The 22,104-nt window shown below is 47.2% G+C and overlaps 1 protein-coding gene across 1 annotated transcript in view; it reads left to right on the top strand.

Moving 5' to 3' along the window:
* The window catches only part of ZNF536 (zinc finger protein 536), a 252,816-nt gene that overhangs the window by 54,728 nt on the left and 175,984 nt on the right, over positions 1-22,104 (top strand). Inside the window, exon 3 of the mRNA XM_055551341.1 lies at positions 17,441-17,556. The gene's annotated coding sequence lies outside the window, so the exon portion shown is untranslated. The remainder of the gene's footprint in view (positions 1-17,440; positions 17,557-22,104) is intronic.

The raw sequence follows: 22,104 nt of genomic DNA on the forward strand, positions 1-22,104 counted from the left end.
TAAGAGGCTCCTCTTCTTAATCCTCCTTGTCTGGTGCTATTTCTATCTGAAGCTTTCTGGGTTTGCTCATGGTGGCAGGCCTGCTTGATCACCAGGGAAGTGCCCCATTGTCTACCTTCTGTCCTTGTTCCATCAATAGCTTCCACCTTACCTGCTGGCTCAGCTGGTAAAGAATCTGCCTGCAATGCGGGAGACCTGGGTTTGATCCCTGAGTTGGGAAGATCCCTTGGAGAAAGGAACAGCTACATACTCCAGTATTCTGGCCTGGAGAATTCTCTGGACTGTATAGTCCATGGGGTCTCAAAGAGTTGGACACTACTAAGCCACTTGCACTTTCACCTGCCTTGACCTTGACCTCACCCTGAGCTTTACCTGTGAAAGGTCATGGGCACGCCCACCCCTAGCAGGACCCCACTGAGATGGACCACAGACATTTCCTCCCACACACACAAATTAGTGGACTGTGTCTATGTTGACACATCCATTCTCATCCTAATGATATGTTTATTTAACTGATGACTGCTGTCCTCATTAGGGACTCATTGTTGAGCCTGGAATAGTGATTATTTTTGCTGATATTCCTTTTCTGCAAAGATGATTTTTTAAAAAAATCACTCTTTTGGTGTGCTATGAATCCTTAATGAGAATAGTTAAATTTAAAAGAAACCCCCAAACCACCCTTCAGGTTGAAAATAGAAGTGTCTGCACAAGCAGGCTGCTAATCTGCTGATTATTGATGGACACGATCAGTGACAAACCCACAGCTTTCAGTGAAACGAGAGCTCCATGCATCTGAGCTGGGAGCAACCAGCAAAAAGATCAACTTAGCCAATGGAAAGGAAGTGCTTGGGGCTCCAGAACATTGTCTTCCTCTTAAGTAGGAAGCCATGATTCTGACAGGTTGAGTATTAATGATGGCATCCACATTGAACCCAGAGCTGTGTGATTCTTGGGGAGGGATGGAGAAAGATGTTTATAAAAGCTTATTGGCTGAATACCCAGCAAGTCAGATGGAACTTCCTGACCCCTGAAACCTACCTCTTCCCTTTGGAATTCTAATCCAATGCCCGAGTGGCAGGGGAGTTCTTCCCACTTCTCAGATGAGGAGCAAGACCCAGAGAAGAGCAGCACTGTGGCTGAGACTGGGCTCAGGGTGTGCTGGTGTGACATCACATGGCTCCCCCCGAGCCCCTGCCTTCTCATCTGGGGACTGAGCCCCTGTCTTCGTTACAACGGTGACGGTGCTCCAGGGAGCATCTCACGGGTACGTGATGGTGAGGATGTTGCTCTTCATGACGGGAATCCCAGTGGCCTCGGTCCAGTGACCCCCCTTTACAGGTCTCCACACAGCACAGGGCTCTGGGGTGGGCGGGAGATGAAGAGGGTGACACATGGAAGCCACAAGAGAACAGGTGTGATCAGAGTCTAGAGGATTTAGCACAGGTGGGAATGAACTCAGGACCTGATTACTGGTTCCAGTATTAGCCGTGTGACCTTGGACATGGCACTTGTCCTCTTGCAGCCTTAGTTTCTCCACCTTGTACTAGGGGGGTTGGGCATCAAATAAAATAACAGATACCAGGGGCTTAAGGTAAGGTAAGGGGAAGTCGTTCAGTCGTGTCTGACTCTTTGCAACCCCATGGACTGTAGCTTACCAGGCTCCTCCGTCTATGGGATTTTCCAGGCAAGAGTACTGGAGTGGGTTGCCATTTCCTTCTCCAGAGGATCTTCCCAACCTGGGGGTCAAACCTGGGTCTCCTTCATTGCAGGCAGATACTTTACTGTCTGAGCCACCAGGGAAGTCCTTGCCAGGGGCTTAGTTACATCCTAAATTCCAATAATGGGAGTTTGTGTGACGCTGCCACTGCCCCCTGTATGTGTGTGACTGGCCTCAAAAGTGTAACATCTCCTCTCTCCTGGAGGTCTGTGAGCTTCTAGAAGCCTGGCCCCACCCAGTTCCTGACCCTCTTAACAGCATGACCCAGCCTTGCGCCAGACATGAGCATGTGCTAGGTTAATGCTGTGGGAGTCTGGTCCCCTGAGCTGCCCCACTCCTGGCCCACTTCCCAGTACCTGGGCCATCTCTCCCCAGCCTTTTGGGACCTTCTCTCTAGGGCGTCCATCCTTCCCTCAGCTTGTTGAGAGGCTGCAAGTGCTGCTTCCTGCGTGGTTCCCGGTTTACCCTTGTCGTGGACAGCATGTTCCTTGCTGGAGCTGCCTCCAGATGGTGGGTGGCCTTTAAAATGTTCCTGCATGTTCACTCACCTCCTGGGCTAGGGTGTGGGCTCGCTCTCTGTCTTGGTCCCATGTGGGGCCCCTCCGGCTGCTGCCATCCAGCAGCCACTGGAAACCTCCAGCTTCAAGGGCTGACACCCACCCAGCTCTGATTGTTCTCACCAAAGGAATTTCTCCTAAATACAGATTCAGGAGGAGTTCTGAGGCACAGCATGGATGAACCAGGCGAGAGGTGACCCAGCCAGAAGAGTGGGCAGGTCTGAGCAGAGTGTGTGTCCTAAGCTGGTGTAGGCTTCGACATGAATGTAGGGGAGGCCTGACCTTGGGGGACTGACAGTGCAGCTGGAAAGATCTAGTGTGTGTTTGTTGGTGAATTCCTCATCTGGTCCACCTAAAAGATATCCTCCAAGGGGGCAGGGACCACGTCTGGCTTTCCCTGTTGTTTCTCTGGTGTCTGACACATAGTAGTTGCTCAGTAAAAAAACATTTGCTAAATGAATGAAAGAATGAATGGGATGCCTGCTCATGGAGTCTAATGGATGCTTAGGAGGGCAAGAGAAGAGAGCACAGGGCAATACAAGATCAGCTTTGCCAAAGGGATTGTATAAACAATTGCTATTGAAAATCAGCCTGGCCAGGGGCCCTTTCAGGCTTTGGCTGCTGAAGGCTTCTTAGGAGAGATTGCTCAAGCTGATCCTTGCTTTCTGGTTGGCACTTGCAGTCAGAGAGGAGGGAGAAGGGTGTGTGGAAGGTAGGGTGGGATGGGCAAAGGCCTGGAGGCAGGACTGCGGTGTGTCTGGGGACAGCAGGTGGACCCCTGGGGCTGGAGGAAGGGTGTATGCCTGGGAAGGTTTGGGAACCATCTTGGAGAGGTCAGTGGAGGCCAGAATTCACTGGCCCAGACGGGAGAGTTCAACTGTGACCCCTGATGTTATTTTAAGGTGGTGGCTTTTTCATATTTAATTATGAATGAAATTGCATTTGAGGACGGCAGCTGATGACGGCGTGTGGTTGTGCTGTGTGGGCTGCTTTCAAAATAGCTCACCCCAAACTTCATTAGTGATTAGTTCGAGGAAAGTGCAGCCTGACCCGCCAGCATTTTTCATATTGTCTGTGTTCTCAAGGAAGGGCTCTGTCTTCAGGGACCCTCTTCTAGGCCTTGTTCTTGGAGGCCCTTCCTTGGGGACCTCAGCATTTGGTGGTGGTGGGTAGATCGTTGTCTTGTGTAATTATTCTCCTTTGTCATTCAACTTAGTCCTCTTCCTACTGTTTGAACTTGGAACACTCTGATGGGACAGTGACAGAAACCCCTGCCTGTGCTCTGAGGGGCAGAGAAGACAGGGCTGGCGCTGGGTACTCCCAGCCAGGCTGCTTGGCCCACCGAGTTGGGCTGCCGAGCCGAATGGCTGGCGTCCCCATCTCCTGACTTCTCCTAAATATGGTCAGTGTTTGCAGAGGCTCCCACCACCATCTGCATGAACTGGAGCTTTGCGCTTGGTCCCCTCCCTTCCCTGGACTTAGTATAAACCCACATTATAATCGAGATTAGCCTCAGTGAGAAGTACACATGGGTTGGCAACCACAGCAAATCCCAAACAGTGTCTCCAGCACTGTGATGAGCGTGACATACCAGTGCTGGTCCTGTTTCCTCTTCTGAGATTCTGTTCGCTGCTGGCCAGAGACACCGCTGTAGGCCAGGGTGGGGCTTCTCCACCGGAGGGTCCTGGTGCCAGGTCCAGCTTGCCTCCCCCACAGGGGCTCCCCACTCTGCTGCTGCCCCTAGTTTGACCTTCAGAAAACTGCCTGACATCTCTGAGCCTCAGTTTCCTGGTATCTGTATATTGGGAATAAAGTGAGTAATAGACATTAAATAACGCATGAAGCTGAGAGAACTTGCCACCCCTGGGGTCCCAGTGAGAGCTCAGTAAAGATCAAGTCCGCTGGTCCCCTGTAATGGCCATGACGTGGCCAGGGGACAGGGTATCCTGTGGCTCAAAGAACGGAAGCAAAAGGCCCCCTGAACCGAACCCCGGCTCTGTCATTTCCTGGTTTGCTTGGCCTCAGGCAACTACTTGATCTTCCTTTGCCTCCATTCCCTTGTATTTGTTCACTTGTTCTTGTTCGAGGGCAGTGCTGATAGCATTTCACGGGGTTGTTGTAAGGATTTGAACTTGGACCGCACCAAGGGGCTCCTGGCCCACGGTGAGCGTTATTCACGTGCTAATAAGTGATTGATTCTTACTGTTTATTATTGAGACTGTTGTATCATTATCATTGTAATCACATGATCTTGATCACATTGGTTAACCTCTTTGAACCTCAGTTTCCCTGAGATGAGGCAGGAACCCCATGCCCCCTGCAGGTGGCTCTGCTGACCGGTGGGTGGCATGTGTGAGAGCGGGCCTGGGGGCCCCGCTCGTGGGGCTCTCTCCCCGGCCGGCCTCCTTCCCCCCGGGCTATGGTGCTCCGTAGCTAAGTAACCCTGGCTGATGTGTAGCTTCTGACGGAGGTGTGCGCGGGGGAACCGTCTGTGCTGCCTCCTCCTTTGGGTGACAGCTGTTTCCAGGCAGATGCCTCCCCCGGGTTCTGGAGCAGTGAAGGAAGGGGAGAGCGTCCCAGATTTAAATTTGGAATGTGCACGGAATCGTGCCAGCCTGCCTCAGAGCCCACAGGGCCTGTGGGCTGGGTGTTCTTCGGGGTCATTGGTGCTCCGGACACTGGGACAGGAGGGCCCAGATGACGGGGTCTGGGTTGGACTTTTGAAGCCCAAGTGCAGTGGGAACAGTTTGTGGGAAGAGCCGCCGGTCACCCAGCCGAGGAGTCTTGGTCACTGGTCTGCTGGGCATGGTGCACGTGTGAGACTCCATGGGAAATGGACACGCTTTGGGAGGAGCGGGTGAGAATGGGGACTCAGGCCTGCTTTCCAAGGATCCCCACACCCATGCTCTCGGGTGTCAGGGTGCAGCAGGCGCAGGCCTTCGCCCACCCCTGGGTGGTGACCTGCTCTTCGAACTGCTGGTCTTCCCAGCAATTCTGGGGAGTCCCTTGGCCATGACAGGCTTCCTTTTAGGACCTGTAAAGCCACTCATAGAGATGGACCCCTTGGGGGAGGGATACCCTCATGGCAAGTGGCGGTGCAAAGCCTCTGCACCGTAGAGTGACAGGAGGGACGGCCGAAGCCCTGGGGACTGCAGGAACCAGAGAGGGAGATGGGGAGGCGACAGCTGTGCCGCAGGCTGGCCACTGAGGGTGAGTGGTGCTGTGGACGTGAAGGCTGTCGGCTTCTAGAGGCAGGGTGGTCTGCCCTGGCATCTCCAGCCCCCAGTGTCCTCTTCTCTTCCCTCCAAGATATCAGAGTATGACCCCCAGCTCGAGGGTACTGCACACTTGTGAGCTGGAGGACCCTGTGAGGAGGTCCAACATGTGTTTGTCACCCCAGGGAAGGCAGGCAGACTCCCAGCTGTGCCTGCCTTGGCCCTGGCAGCCTGTCCACACCCCTATCCCAGCCCTGGAGGGCCTGCTTTCTAAAGGAGAGCAGTGGGACAGGGAGACCTGGTCCAGCTGGCCTCGGGGAGCTGACAAGCAATGTCTTGCTCTCTGTGAGTCTTTCCTGGGGGAAGCCCGAGAAGCCCCCAGCCTCCAAAGGCACTGTCTCTGGGGGTGGGGCGGGGGGACAGGGGTCAGGTAGCCAGCCCAGGAAGTCCAAACCCAGTGATCACTGTTATTCCTCAGAAGTGGCCTCAGGGGACGGGATGGTAGCGGTCAGGAGGGCTCCCAGGACACACGTCTCCCTGATGGGAGACTGCAGTGGGTCGTGCGGTGCTCCCCACGCAGCAGTGAGCTCTGAGCACTGGATCTACGCACTGTCTCTGTCAGTCTCCTCCCCTCGTCACCTCCCAGTGTCTCAGAGAGAAGCCTTTGGACTGAAAGATAGTTTTTTCCTGCCTCTTCGAGGGGTCTTCACCTGCTCAGGCACCTTTGCACCCCCTTGAACCAGGGCTGAGAGCAGAGTAGGAAGGGCAGTCTCTAAATGATCATCGTTTCATACCTGCATATGTGCACAAAAATAAGCCTGCTTTTTCTTAGTGTGCAATTTGCTGTCTATTTTTAACTAGTATATACAGGGTGCCAAAGAAAATTCGGTGAGGAAGCAAGAGCGTATTGTGGTTGCAGATACACAATCACCGAAGAACCTAAGATAATTGCCGAAATGACATTCTTTAGGAAATGCAAGGCTGTGCGGGTTCCTCCTGCAACAGGCATCCTGTGCGTTTTCTGTCCCTTCTCCTCGGCCGCCGCACACTTAATTCCGTTCCAGCCATGTCAGGAAGACTTGAGAGAGAGAAAAAAAATCCCACCATTAAAGACGTGCTCTTTGTTTTTTCAATCTGTGACCCCAGCAATCTCTTTAGCAAGCCATGGTTCAGTGAACTGGCACACAGCAGCCGTTCAGCAGTGGAAAAATCATAAAACAGATGGAAGCTTTACATTTTTGTTTAGTTTTTAAGAGCAGTTTTTATAACATCGCTTAAAACCATTCTGATGCATCATACTGTTTACACTCGAAGCTTTGTAGCTAAGATGTTTACAGTATGGAGAATGTTTTAAGATATTTTATAGTTATGATATTTAGATAATTGGCAAGAAAAAAAATAGTTTGTTGAGATTGCAGTGATGTTGGTAATCGTGAAGTAACTTATGAGTCTCAATAAATATGTCCAGTTTGGTGGAAAGTACAAACTCAGTTAAAACAAAACAACACAAGAGGGAATATCTTTTTAGTGAAATCATTTCCTTTTCTTAATCAAAAGATGACAGGCGGGGCCTTAGAACTCCCATCTGTGCGGCACCACACCACAGCCCCGAGCGCAGCTCTCCTTTTGTGATTGATAGCTGCTAGACATCGGCCATCGCTCTTCCACGAGTTCATGCAAACACCAAAGTTAATAAAGTTCAGTTTTAGCAGGCCACCTTCAAATAAACCCAGAACAAACCCCCACATATCTTTGTGCAGTGGAACTTGCAGAGGTTTTGTTTTTTTTTTTCCTTTTTTTTAATGTCAAAGAATTTATGCAGAGCTAGGATTTGGAACTCTTTTTTTTTTTTTTTTAACTGCCCCAAAATGGCATTAATCAAAAACAATAACTCCTTTTAACTTTTCTAAGTGCTCTAAAGGAAAGTATGAAATAATCTGCGTGTGGGCCACAAATGTGGAGAATGCAAACATTTCACAATAAACATGTTTAAATGAAAGTCCCTGGCAAGATAGTCTGAAAGATAGTACATGCTGGGTTAATTAATGCATACTCATAAAAATAAACCTCACTTTTAAGATTCAACCAATAAAAATCATTAGCATATTTGGATCAGATGACTTTATGTATACATTGAACTTCTCTGTGGCAAACGGTCCTTGGAATGCCTGGAAACAGACTCCAGTTTGAAGTCCAGACTCCGTTTCTATCTGCTTTTTGTGTTTCCAATACAGTGATACAATGATTTATTCTGGTTTTATCTGTTATACCTGCAATTGATCTGCTGGTGATGGGATTAAATTTATCATTTCAGATGAATAAATCATAGTTAGATAGCCAGAAAAATGTTTAGTTGCATAAAAATGCCTATTGTTTGCTTACAACACATGACGTCTGATTTTCACTATAATCAAATTACTACAGTGCATTATTTTTACTCCAAGATGTTGATTTTTTGCTATCTTAAATTGCATCATTTTGGCCTATTCACAAATGCTATCTTTAAAAAAATATTTTCCTGAAATCATACATTCAAACAAATGTTGACTTTGGGTTGTGGATTATGCAGTGTTCTGAGGTTTTGTTAAATTAGAAATCACATAATTTTCTAAGCCTAATTACAGTACAGAAGATTCTGGTTTTATATCGTGCTTTTTGTACAGGAAAAGACAAACTGCTATAGAGACTGCTTTGGTATGAAACTAACAGTAAAACCAAACTCATTTTAAAAGAACTGAGATTGGAATTCATAAACTCAGTAGAAGTTAAGTTGTAACTACCCAGACAGTGAAATTCTGAACCTAAGATAATGCCACATTTCAAATCCTTATGAAAATAAAAACAACCCAACAAAAATTATTGAGGAAAAAACTCCAGCATGAGTTTAATTTTATCCAACTTTATTGGCAGCTTATTTTGAACTAATGTGCAATAAAGTTGCCAAGCAGAACAATTGAAAGAAATGAGAAAAAACATTTTTCTGTTGTTTCCTTACACTGTTTGTTTTAATAAAATCTGTAGAGCAGTAAACACCTGAATCATGACTTGGTTTGGGGTTAGCCAGAGAGCTTTAGGACTTATCAGTGGTGCTGTGATTAGCGAGTTCACAAAAGGGCAGGCGCTGGGCCGTCCACTTCAGCGAGTTCCATGGCAGCTGTCCCTGAGTCTGCTCTATCTCCTGCCCTCACAGGGACCGATGGGGGCCCTGGCGTAGGCCCTTCTATGGTAGCATCATCCTAGCTCCCTGTGAGTAAGATAAGTACCCACTCCTAAGGAAGCGCCTTTCACATGAATGTTTCTGGAAAAAGGGCTTGCAAGTCCAAGGGATCCAGCTGATTGTAAACAATGTCGGCTTCATACCCTCATTTTGTACCAGAGACTCAACATTGCCTTTTTAGAGAGCATGTGTTTATGCCTACAAAACCAACCTCTGTGTGTGTGGATGTTTGTCCTGAAGCCACACCTAGTGATTCCTGGGGTGGGGGAGCATCTCTCTCTGAGACCGGTCACAAGCTCTGTTTACCGAGGTTCACAAGCTTCTCAGCCCCTCTCCTATCCAGGACAGGGGGCTGGGCCTGGGGGAGGCTCCCATTTGGAGGGCTGCCTGCAAGAAGACCTTTACATGGGAAGGCCCAGGGCCCATTTGGAGTTGATGGGAGGAGGTGATATGCACAGAGAGTCGCTGACTGGGGGTCCCAGAGCACCTCCACGACCTCTGGACAGTGGGATTAAAATCCAACATGCATATGTCATTTCTGCCTGGGAGAAGTCCCAGAGTGTCCATCAGATTTTTGAGGAAGTTTCTTATTGGGGACTTGCATGGTGGCTCAGATGGTAAAGAATCTGCCTGCAAAGCAGGAGACCTGTGTTCAATCCCAGGTTGGGAAGATCCCCTAGAGAAGGGAATGGCTATGCACTCCATTATCCTTTCTTACTAGGATCTGAGAAACAGATAAACTTAGATGTAAAATCTAAGAGATGCTAACCTATTCTTGGAGAAACTGGGTGCTGCTTCAGGACAGATACAAATGTCTGCTCCTGGGAAAGTCTTGACGGCAGGACATGGGGATATGGGGGAGAAACAAGAGTGGTCACTCCCAAGTGCGTCACACAAAGTGCAGCTGTCTCAGTACTTTTTAGGGTGATGTGTTGAGGGGACGGCCGTGATGGCCACAGGCCACAGGCGTTGGGGGAGGCAGCTGAGGCCTGCAGTGGGAGGAGCCCACTAAGGGCTAAGGTTGGGGCCCTCCCTGGGCCATCTCTCTGGCCTCCCCTCCTCTAGCCTGTCCCCTGTAATGGGACTTGGATACAGCCGTGGCCTGTCCCAGTGGCCGTTTCGGGGACCCTGCATGTACCTCCTTTGCTCCCTCTTTGTACTCACACTGGGCCTTATGTCTTGGGAATTGTCAGCTTCTGTGGCTCACCTCCTGCTACCAGCACCTGCCGTCGAAGTCGCTTTCTGAATGGGTCTCTCTCCTGGGCCAAAGTAGAGGGGGAGGGCTGTTTTTTAGCCCAGGGTGGGCTCGCAGTGGCCTCAGAGGCTCAAGTTCCCTGTGGCCAGGAGGTCCTTTGGAGACTCCTGTGTTCAATCCCCGCATAGGACGGTTGGGAGAGTCAAGGCTGGAAGGGAAGAGACTCTGAGGTCAGACACTGAGCAAGTGGCAGGGCTGGGTGAGGACAGGCTGTGGGTGCCTAGCCCCGTGACCTTGCCCCTGCGTCACCTTCCGCCTCTAGCTCAGCAGCGTGTGTGAGCCAACGTTCTGTGGGAGATATGTAAAGAGGTGGCCGGCTCTGTACGATTTCACCTCCTGCTGGCTTATCTTTAGTATAACAGCAGCAGCAACAGGTAACTACTTCCAGGCACATGCGGGCAATTAATTAATTACTAATCATTTCATTTAATTAATTCTTATGACAACCTTATGAGGTGGATACTACTTTCACCCCCATTTTACGGATGAGGAAACTGGGGCTCAAGTCCATAGTCAAAAGTGCAGTGGAGGAGCAGGCTGCTCACCAGGCTGCTCACCGCTGGGTCAGCGCTTTCAGCTCCCCACCCTGCACTGTCCCCAACACCAAGAGATGACTTCAGATGCAACATGCCTGATCATTTTTTTCTTTGATATGATTAGATATTTATTTTACATAATGTGATGGAGAATAATATTGTTTTTGATTTATGGCAGTGTTATATAAAATTTCCATTAAAAACAAATCTGTGAGTTAATTTCAAGAAAAATCCTACTGAGTTAATGGCATAGGTATAAGCAGATATTGCAATGAGGTGAAGGTGGGGTACAAATGATGAAAATGTGGGCCACATTGTCCCCAGTCTATTTAGGGTGGGAGGAAAATGTAGTCACTCCCCATTTAGAAATTTCATCCTGGGAGATGGCCTCTGATAATGGCTAAAGGCCAGTTTGTTCAAGGGAGAGTCTTAGATGTTTGTTTTTCTTGACGTGTGTGTCAGATAGGAGCTCTTTACTCACTAGTAAGACTTACAGATCCAAGAAGCCTATGGTCTTGCTCAAGGGTCATGCCTGGGTCTGAGTCCACTTGCCTCAGTTGGGACTGGCCTCTAGCTTAGAATCAGTGGCAGGACTGGAAGCAGAAAAGAGGAAAGGGCAGCTAACTGGGGCTGGAAGACCATCAGTGTGGAAAGACATCTCTTCTAGTTCCTATGTAAACACCAGTCTGCCCAGGTGCGGATTACTGTATTGGAGTTGGCATATGGTTCTGCCGGCATCCAGGGCATGTCCTTCAATGCCACTATGAGTGCTGCCACAGAATTAACTCTTTCCGGGCTATCAGGAAGTCTCCAATCCAGTGGTTCTCAAATTGGCTTCCATGGGACCCCAGGGGTTCCAAGAAGAACCTTGGGAATTCTCCCAAGAAGGGGGAGAACTCAGAGCTGTCTCTTGCAGGGTTGGCTAGAGGAGCTGCTTTTATCAGCTCACATGTGGTTGGTCAGATTTCCCTGGAAAAGGAATCTGCCAGAAAAATACTGAAAAACCATGATTTAGACCAAGTACTTAGTTCTGTGGATGGGAAACCAAATTCCACGGAAGAGCAAAGATCACAAAGATTGACTCTCTCCAGTGATTTTAAATAGAAAACATCTTTATTTATGCAGATAAGTGGAGCTTGGAAGAAGAAATAAAATATTAATATACACTTGAAAGGAGTCATGAGGGTTCCTATGGTGCAGTCCCCTGCTTCCGGGAGCCTGGCCACCAGCACATTTGGTAGAGATGGATGTCCACCTGGGAATAAGCTCTCCATGGCCAGGGGACCCAGGAGTCACAGGGCAGAGCAGCTCAGCAATATCAGACTGTGATGGCTGTTAGTTGAGTGGTGACTAGGAGCCAGATCCAGGGCTAAGTACTTTCAGATGTGTTATCTCCATTTTAAAGATGAATAAGTGGAGACTTGGGTGATGATGTGAATTCTCAGTTTCATTGCTGGGCCTTACTGGGCTATCATCTAGGGTTTGTGCTCCTGATGCTGCAGCTTCTGCATTCCGGGGGGCATCCATCAGTGTCTAGCAGGTTCAGGATTGCACCAAAGCCGGGTGCCTCATAATCAGAAGCACCTGATTGAGCCCTTTCACCCTGAGGGTCCAGAACGGAGGCAGGAATGTTTGTCTTGCTTATCCTGAGTCTGTGGTGGCTTATGCAAAATCCTATTGGCTGCCCCACAGGGTTTTCTAGGAATTTGTGTTCTTTGAGATACAAGAAGGAAGCCAAGGATGGGTCCAAACACTTTGATAATAAATCAGACCTTGTTTACTATTTCTTCTCTTCTATCTTACATCAACCTAGTCATGCTGTAAGAGCTCATTTATATACTTGTTCATTAAAAAGATATCAGTGGTATTCTTCCATTCATTCATAAGGCGTGTTTTTCATTTACATGCACATTTTTGAATTGACATATTAGTTCATGCATTATTACTTTTTACACTTTGCCAGTCATCATTCTATCTCTCCATCTATTCACTCATGCCTGTATGCATTCATTCACTTATTCACCTATTTCTTCATGTGTGCATTTGTCATTTCATTCATTCATTTTACCCTTTCAACAAATAAAGCACTTTAAAGTTAATTAAATTCTCTGGAGAAATATGGACTAGTTTAACCATACCCAGGGAAGACTCTGGGCATTTTTCTCATTGTTGGGTATAGAGGCACATGTTATTGCTGTTCAGTTGCTCAGTTGTGTTCAACTCTTTATGACCCCATGGACTATGGAAGTCCAGGCTTCCCTGTCCTTCACTATCTCCTGGAGCTTGTGCAAACTCATGTCCATTGAGTTGATGATGCCATCCAACCATCTCATCCTCTGTTGTCCCTTTCTCCTCCTGCCTTCAATCTTTCCCAGCATCAGTGTCTTTTCCAGTCAGTCAGTTCTTTGCATCAGGTGGCCAAAGTATTGGAGCTTCAGTTTTAGCATCAGTCCTTCCAATGAATATTCAGGGTTAATGTCCTTTAGGATTGACTGGTTTGATCTCTTTGCTGTCTAAGGGACTCTCAAGAGTCTTCTCCAGCACCATAATTCAAAAGCACCAATTCTTCAGTGCTCAGCCTTCTCTGTGGTCCATCTCTCACATCTGTACATAACTACTGGGAAAACCATAGCTTTGACTATATGGACCTCTGTTGGCAAAGTGATGTCTCTGCTTTTTAATATGCTGTCTAGGTTTGTCATAGCTTTCCTTCCAAGGAGCAAGCGTCTTTTAATTTTATGGCTGCAGTCACTGTCTCCAGTGATTTTGGAGCCCAAGGAAATAAAGTCTGTCACTGTTTCCATTGTTTCCCCATCTATTTGCCATGAAGTGATGGGACAGGATGCCATGATCTTAGTTTTTTGAATGTTTGAGTTTTAAGCCAACTTTTTCACTCTCCTCTTTCACCTTCATCAAGAAGTTCTTTAGTTCCTCTTTCCTTTCTGCCATGTAGAGGTACATGAAGTTGGATAAATAGTGCCAAGCCCCCTGAAAGAGAATTACTGGCCCGTGAGAGGCACAGGCTAATGCCATCTACTGTGACCATAGGATCTAAATGTCACTTAAGTGCTGCAGTCTTGGAATCTTTCCTCCCCAAGACTTCCCAATGACCTGAGAATATAGGGGGCCCCCAGACCTTGTCAATAAGTCTTGTGACCCCAAGTGATCATTGAGTTGCTCCTTCGATGTGAGAACTGGCAGCATGCCCCATGAGGAAGCAGAAGATGGTTGAGTCTAGGAACCGGGGCTGTGATTCGAGAGTTTGGAAAGGAGAGGTTCCCTGTCCAGATGGGGCATGCATGGAGTGGGCAGGAGATGCAGCGAAGGGCATAGTGGGAGTGAAAAGTAACAAGAGTCTTTCAGAACTGTGTTTTCTTCTCCTCCTCCACCAAAGAGTTTCCATCTGTTTTCTTTCTTTTTTTTTTGAACCTCACATTATCCCTGAAAGATAAGCAGGATGAATGCTATGACGCTTATTTTAAGATCCTGCGTTCGAAAGTATAGAACCACAAAACATAGTCAAAGATGAGGTGTGAGTCCTAGCAACAGTAGTAATATTGACCGCAAGCCAGGCTAAGAACGACAGTGTTTTACACCTGGACATGAAGTATTTGGGGAAGGATCTGCCTCCACCAGATGAGTGAGGATTAGAAATCACTTTTCCATCAAGCTCTGAGTTGGTGTCGGGAATATAGATTACTGCTTCCATGGCTTAAATGTGAACTTCTCTTGGTTTATTGAGATGGTCATTTGTTCTTGCACTCAGCCTTCCTTATTTTACATGGCTCCCAATGCATATACATGCCCTTTCTGCTTTCCAGACTGTGTTTTAAGTGTCTGGCTGCAAGGAAGGACGCTTTTGTTAAGTAGAGCATCGACCAGTACCAGCTGGCTCTAGATGGTGTGTTGAGCCTTAACTGCTCTATGAATACTTTCCTCTCTGATGGAAGGTGGCATGGGTGGGTGGCTAGTTGGAAACTCCTCCTACCCTCCTTTAGACTGTGTACTTAATTCCTGAGATACTCTCCTTCCCTCAGGTATTCACGAAGCCTCACCCCAAGAAGACAAGCTCAGGTGGTCAGTTTGGCCTGCGTATCAGAACCCTGCCCACGTTGAATGTCAACTCATGACCAATCAAGAGTTCTTCCTGTACCTGGGTCCCCTAGGTAACAGGAGCCTTCACTTGAGAAGGACCACAGGAAAGAGAAGATCCACCTGCATGTTCCTCCCGTGCCTTTGTCTGCCATCCACCTCAGCCCTGGCGCCGCCCTCATCGTCCAAGCATACTTTTGCTTATTGCTCTACTTGATTTAGAATACACAGCCATAAACACGCAGGGCAGCCAGCAGCATGGCCGGATATAATATTAATTTCTTTTCTGGTTTATTTGTGAAGGAGTCAACCATATAAATCACCTTAAGCCACTAAGACAGAAAGTGAAATCGCATCTTCAAATGGAGAAGTGTAGTGTGTTACCATTAAAAACTAAGAAGAATTTGTGACCAATTTGAGGGTCTTGATGTGGGCATAGTTTTGTTAACATTGCTGTAGATTATGTGAAATGCTCAGAAAGTTTCCCCCCAGTCCGTTTTAGTGAAAAGCATTGGGTACCGATCAGTGGCATATCGTTAGAAAGTCTGGTGTCTGCTGGACAGTCTCCTTGTAATGCCATTTTTCATGACTTGTTTAATTAACAACCATTTTTGACCTAGACTAGTTATAAAAGTGTTGCTATTCTCTCCTGCTAAATTATGTCTAATGAACATATTTGCATGTTATCAGATATAGCAATATATCATTTCAAATTTTGGCGTTTAAGCCTGCATCACTCAAAACAGCTTTTGTGGATTAGTAAGCAGGTGAAATCAAAAATCTCATTTCATATCTGACATTAATAACTTTCAGGGGGAATGAGCATTGGCATTTATGTCTGGACCAGAATCGAGCCCAATGTCCTAGAAACACAAGGGCAGCAGACAAACCTACTCACCAGATAGGAAAATAAATCATGCATAATGCAGAATTTCTACCTTACATGTTAATTAATGTGTGCAATCAATTACTGATGTTACAATATGAGAAAGAAACTGGTGGGGAATGGGGTAATAAAAAATACCTATAGATTTATCTGCTTCTTTTTTCTATTTAAACAAATAGTCTTCAAGCCTGTGAATGCTGTGTTGAGACATGCTCTGAATAATAAGCATCATAAAATCTAATCAGATTTATAAGAGGAATTGATTGTTGTGGCAGGAGGAGAGGGTGGAAAATAAGCTGAAATTTAAGTGTTAATTTTTATGCTAATCCACAGTGGCTTCATATGAAGCAATTTTGTTCTGTGCCACAAATATAAAATTGTCCCTTGCAGAGAAATGTCAGCTTGCTAGACCTGAAAGCAGTAATTTATTAGGTATGTTTCTATTAGTATGTGTCACAGTTGTTAGCAGGCTATACACACAATGGTGCTTCATACTTATCCTCCAAGTCTCAGAATGTTTCAGCTCAGTGGCTGGAACGTGGGGCATTAATACATTATCATATGCGGGGTGGTCTGTGCCCTGTGGACAAAAGGCTATTTAATACAATTTAATGTCATTCTGAGAAGAAGTGGAAAAATAAAGACGGGGAATAAAATGGCATCTGTGTGTTTCACAGTGCACTCATGCACAAACCCTCAGTTTAAGAGGGATGACATTTCTGCCAAGAAAAAGAATAAAACTGGGGCATTTTTTTTTTTTTTTTTATAACCTGTTCCCCACTGCAGTATTTTCTAAATGCTATTAAGTGATCGATTTACACGGCCCCGTGATGATGTCATCTATAAGAAGGGGAATGCAGATGACAGCAAAATAGTGGCAGTGACCTTGTTTCAGAATCCTTGGAAGCCTGTCAGCTTTGCTTCCAGTATATGGTTTCAAAGAATGTACTTTTTGGACAATATCTAGTTACTGGGTAGTGAATTAATAGAGTTAAGGGTTCTGATGCAATTCACATATAGGTCAATTACATGCGCCAACATCTGCTCTGTCACTATCATTTGCATATAGCATTCATATGTTAATGATGCCTCTTTTTACTCAAGTAATATATTTAAAAAACAAGATTTGCATATCACTTTGGATCAGTATATTACAAGCGATGTATCATTTTCTCCTTCTTGTTATGATTTTAAGAACAATATCTTGAGTGATGGCTGCTATATTTGAGCACGGCTCTGATTTATACAAGAAACCCTTCAGTGGGAAAGCTTCCATTCTAAAGCTGCTTAGAGCCTTATAAATCAATAATGACACAGATGGACTGGTGATAATCTATTTAGAATGCCTGATAGCAAATATTGTTGTACAGATGATTAGAGTGGTAACTGTTTTAGCAGAAAGCCTTTCTCCCTTTGTAAATGGTAAGTTTGAACAAAAAAGTGCTCACACATGGACTTCATGTCAGGAAATCTTCGTGCTGGGTCTGGATTGCAAAGGGGAAAACATGGGGGGAAGAACAAAGAGACTTCCCGCTCCTGCCAATATAATCATATCATTCCCTGTTTCTTTAACAAAACAGGACCTCTTAATGGAATTGTGTCTTCAGGTGTAAATAGCATTAAAAGCTGCTTCTCCTCTCCTCTTTGCCCTGATACAGCGCAAGGAGTGAGAAAATAAAGTGGAGGTTGTCAGAAGTGGCAGCTGCTTGGAATCCTGATAAATATAAGCTTTTATTGATCTGATGAAAATGAAAGATCCCAGTGCTAGGCAGTATTTAGCTTCTTGTCTACAGCACGTCACTGGTGGCCTTGCATTGGGATAGATTTTCATTCTCGTACACCGGATTTGATTTCATCTTTAACCTTTTCAGTTGAATTTCCTTGACCTCTGCATATTGCTGTGATTTGGTGAATTTGTTACATTTCACTTTACATCATTTCTTTCTATATTTCCTTTTGTGATAGGGAACTGGGACGCCCCTCTGGCAATCTGTCAGTGCCTGGATCAGCTGCATCCTTTCTGGGGTATTTTCTCACCAGACTGACAGTCCTTAAGACAAGTATGCAGTTAAGCTGCTAAGGTAAGTCTTCCGATGTTGGAACTCTTTGCCCTGGACACACATCATTTCCTCCTGCCTTGTCGTGTTGACCTAACACAAATCCCAACCAAATGGCCCCTCTCCCTCTCCCTGGCCAGGGGCTTCCTCCCAGCCTCTGCCCCACCCGGGTAGGACTCCTCTACCTGCCCATAGCTCTGGGAGAGTCATAACTGGCAGGACCATTCACCACGGGGGAGGGATTCCTTAGTGCTTTGGGTGTGTTTGGGGATGGGTGGGGAGGGGGAACAAAAGAATCATGAAAAAATGTTCTTTTCTTCTCTGCGGCTTAACTCCTTTCTCAAGTTTTCTTCTGGGATAAATACGAGGCTTCAGTACGCCGTCCTGAGGTGCTGCTAACATATTCTGGTTCCAAGAAAGTGCCGCTGTTATTTTGAGTAGTTTTGATACAACCAAATCAAAGTGAAGATTTGAAATAGCTTTTCTGAAAGCCCAAGCTGAAGTCATAAATTATTCTGCACCATGATTCTTTCTGATAGTAAAACCATACCTCTTTGCCTGACATTGCTGAAATGTGGAAAAGTGAAAGTTAAAAATAAAATGAAACATTTAAATCTTGGCTGTTGAGAACCTCAGATAGACATCAAGGCCAGTCGATAAAGGCTCCTATCAATTAGGCTTCCACGGTTATCATCAGCTTTGGTTTATTAGCAATTGCACAGGTGCAGAGTTCCGGTATTAAGATTGAGAAGGGCTAGGAAAAAATGTAGGGAAATACCGTAAAATGGGAAGTGAGGGGCTGGGGAGACAAGGTCGGCTCAGTGGCAGGGCCCGGGGCCATGGTGGTGCGATCACTTCATGGAATCTCGTAGGAGGAAGTATCTGCAGCCAAAGGGTTGGGAGTTTTCCCTTCTTTTTTTTTTAACCCCCTTTCTTTGAGTTAGGAAGTGTTGATTTCACACTGTGGTGCGTGTTTTCCGTCAGCTTCTTGGTGGGTATATTCCGTGTTAAGAAAAGGAGCAGCGAATACTGGCAGTTGTAGCTTCCCCCAGCGGACGGCAGGCAGGCGGGCAGCGGATCCGCGACGCTCCAGCACCCGGTCTGCTCTGGCAATGGAGGCGGCCGCGGGCTTCCCGAGCCTCCAGACTGAACTGTTTGGCTACTTCCCTCCTCAGCATAACGCAGGCAGAACAATTTTTGGTTTCATAGCTGTTTGGTTGGGAAAACAAGCCTGCGGTTGCCAGTAAGGTTTAGAATTTGCCTGCCAGATCAGGGAATGTCTGTGAAGACTATTTTCTCTTGGGAGGCAAAACACAGATGGGGGAGTTAGGAGTCTTACAATATTTAGCTGCTACATTGATGGTAGTGATTCTGCCGCCTGGATGCTCACAGTTTCTGAAGGCCCAGCTTAGGGTCACTGCCAAGGGCCTCAGGTAGGGAAGGTGGTGGGTGGGGCTTCCCCCCCACCCCCACACCAATCCCGCTGTGGTTGCTCTGGAACATTCCATGTCCTGTGGCTTTTGAGGTGGCAAGGAGGCACTGCCAGAATGCTGCCTTTTCCCCTTGACCCAGGCCAGGATGAGAAGGGGCGCCCGAGGGCAGGACTTGGGCTTCTGTGAATGAGACATGCCATCCTGCATGTGGCCCCTGACACCCTATAGAGTAGGCGGAGGCACTGGGCTCACCAGGTTTCCTGCCACCAGGGCACAGGTTTTGAGAAGCTGATCGCTTGGTATACTCTGGACCTCATAGAAGATGAAGAAAGATGATGTGCTATTCTTGAGATTGGTCATGAGCAGGTGGGGAGAGTTTCCTTCATGGAAAATGTACGTCTTGGAATAATCTGGGGTCATGTGAACTGGAGTAGAGTTCGAATTTTGTCTCCAAGAGCAAATTCTGTGCTCCGGAGACCAAGAAAGGGGACAGGCTTTCAAAACAAGCAGAGGGCATGTGGGCATCTCCTTTCTTGCCTCTTGCTGATTCCTCAGCACACAGTTCTCAGACCCTGGAGCCTGAAATTATGATGACCCAAGTTGAGAAATTTCTGGACTTCTGAAGGTACTTGTTGGGAGAAATCTTACTCCCATTCATCTCCACTAATGCCCTCCCCATACTTTGAAATAGACACTTGAATTTTTAAAGTCAAATACTATAAAAGTACAGCTTTGGGATGACCAAAGCACCATTACATAGAAACCCTAAGCAATCGGAGAAGACAATGGCACCCCACTCCAGTACTCTTACCTGGAATATCCCACGGATGAAGAAGCCCGATAGGCTGCAGTCCATGGGGTCCCTAAGAGTCGGACATGACTGAGCGACTTCACTTTCACTTTTCACTTTAATGCATTGGGAAAGGAAATGGCAACCCACTCCATTGTTCTTGCCTGCAGAATCCCAGAGACAGGGAGCCTGGTGGGCTGCCGTCTATGGGGTCGCACAGAGTCGGACACAACTGAAGCGACTTAGCAGGAGCAGCAGCTAAGCAATCTAATGCTAACTGAATCCCTCATACACATCAGAAAATGATTTACTGTCTTGCCACAACATGGCTTTCCAGAGCGATCCCAGCAAGGAATGGAGGCAGAGCCTGCTGGTGTGGCCGTCCAGCCTTCCACAGCTTTACCTTCAAAGACCCCATTCTCAGTCTTGAGGCCCAGCAACTTCTAGAAGGAATTGGCCCTCAGAGACCATAGGACCTTCTCTCCATCAGATGCAGAGTGCCTCCTGCTGTCTCCGAGGCACGCTCAGGACCCTGGACTCAGGGTGCTGTCCCGAGGCAGCCCCGTGTCCTGGTGCAGACGTGTGCGTCAACAGCCTTCCCGCAGCAGTAGTAATTACCTTAGTTAAATGCTGCAGGAGCGGTACTTTGGGAGCACAGAGGAGGGAGTGAATAATTGTAATTTCTGTGTGATAATGATGATAAGCCCTGCATATGTGTGTGGGGCTTTGCGTCGTGTTTGATCTTCACCGGGAGCTCTCCAGGCTCATGGAGGTAAAGATCCCTGCAAACTCCTCGGTATGCAGCGATGAGATAGGAAAGAAAGATCCCAGTACTCTCATTTTGCCTGAGAGAAAAAGAAAATCAGAGATAATTTTAACTCCAGAGGGAAGGTAGAGTGAACTACAAGAGTTTCTTGGGGTTATCTTAATACTCATCAATTCCATTGCAGGTAGATGATCTTATTGGTTCCATTTTCCAGATGTGAAAACTGAGGTCAAAGAAGTTGAGTGGCTTCCCCCAGGCCACACAGCTGCTGGATGGCGAGGTGAAGGTTTGCTTGTGCTTCTTTCTGATCTCGGAACATGATCCCTTGGCTACAGAGCGGCCCTGGGTATAGTCTTGGACAAGACAGGGGCTAGGGCACAGAAAACAAGACAGCCATGGATAAGGTGATGTCAGAGAGTGATACGTGCCATGAGGAAACGATGTTTGGGGTGACACAGGGGGAGGGGGCGTGTCTGTACTTGGAGGGTGAGGGATGGCCCTCCTGAGGAAGGCACGTTGGAAATGAGAGGTCTGAAGGACATGGGGGAGCCAGCCAGTGCAGGTCTGGAGGAATAGCATTCCTGGCAGGGGGAGCAGCATGTGCAAAGGTCCTGTGGTGCGGAAGAAGCCAGTATGCATGGGGGACAAAGTGGAGGCCATCGAGGCTGGAGGACATGAGCTCTGGGGAGAGGGTGGCTGGGTTGGAGGGCCTGGATAGACATGCCTTTGTAGACCATAACAAGGACTATTGCCTTTCTTTTACTTTTAAGCTGCTTTTAACCAAAGAGCATGTCTTGAGAAACCCCCCTTTCCAGGTGTGGGAATGCTCCTAGAGCCAGAATTCTGTGAGTGACTTGGACCAAGTCTTGGTGGGTTGTTTGCTGTGGCCTCAATTTTCTACCAAGAGGGATGTCCTTGTGACTAGTGTAAAACTGGGAGTCAGGAATTTCAGGAACCATGGGTATAGGAAAAGTGGCCAGTCGCATGGGGGTCACTGTGATTCATGACAGTGCCTTTGGCTCCTCTTCTGGGCTTCCCAGGTGGCTCAGTGGTAAAGAATCTGCCTGCAATGCAGGAGATGCACATTCAGTACCTGGGTTGGGAAGATCCACTGGAAAAGGAAATGGCAACCCACTCCAGTATTCTTGCCTGGGAAATCCCATGGACAGAGGAGCCTGGTGGGCTATAGTCCGTGGGGTCAAGAAAGAGTCAGACACAACTGAGCGACTAAACAGCAACTGGACCCAGCTGAGCCTCCACAGCTGTGGGCTTGGGCAGAGCTGCAAGTGGAAGTCTTTAGGGCTCCCTTTGATCAGGTTTGCCTAAGTCTGTGCAGGCCTCAGGGAGGTGTAAACATGCTCCATTCACTACCAGGAAGTGTTAACTCCAAGCTGATAGCGATCACTTCTTTGTCAGTGCTGATTTGTGGGTCATCTAATAACGTGTTGAATGAGTTTGAAGATTCCTGGTGGTTATGGTTTAGGCATCTTTTCCCTTGGGTAGTACAGGTGCTATTGTTAAGCAGGACTCTGTTTAGAAATTCTAGGAAACTCCTAGATCCATAGAACCCTAGGGCTAGCAGA

This window comes from Bubalus kerabau, chromosome 17 (genome assembly GCF_029407905.1).
Source record: "Bubalus kerabau isolate K-KA32 ecotype Philippines breed swamp buffalo chromosome 17, PCC_UOA_SB_1v2, whole genome shotgun sequence".
NCBI classification, from domain to species: Eukaryota; Metazoa; Chordata; class Mammalia; order Artiodactyla; family Bovidae; genus Bubalus; species Bubalus kerabau.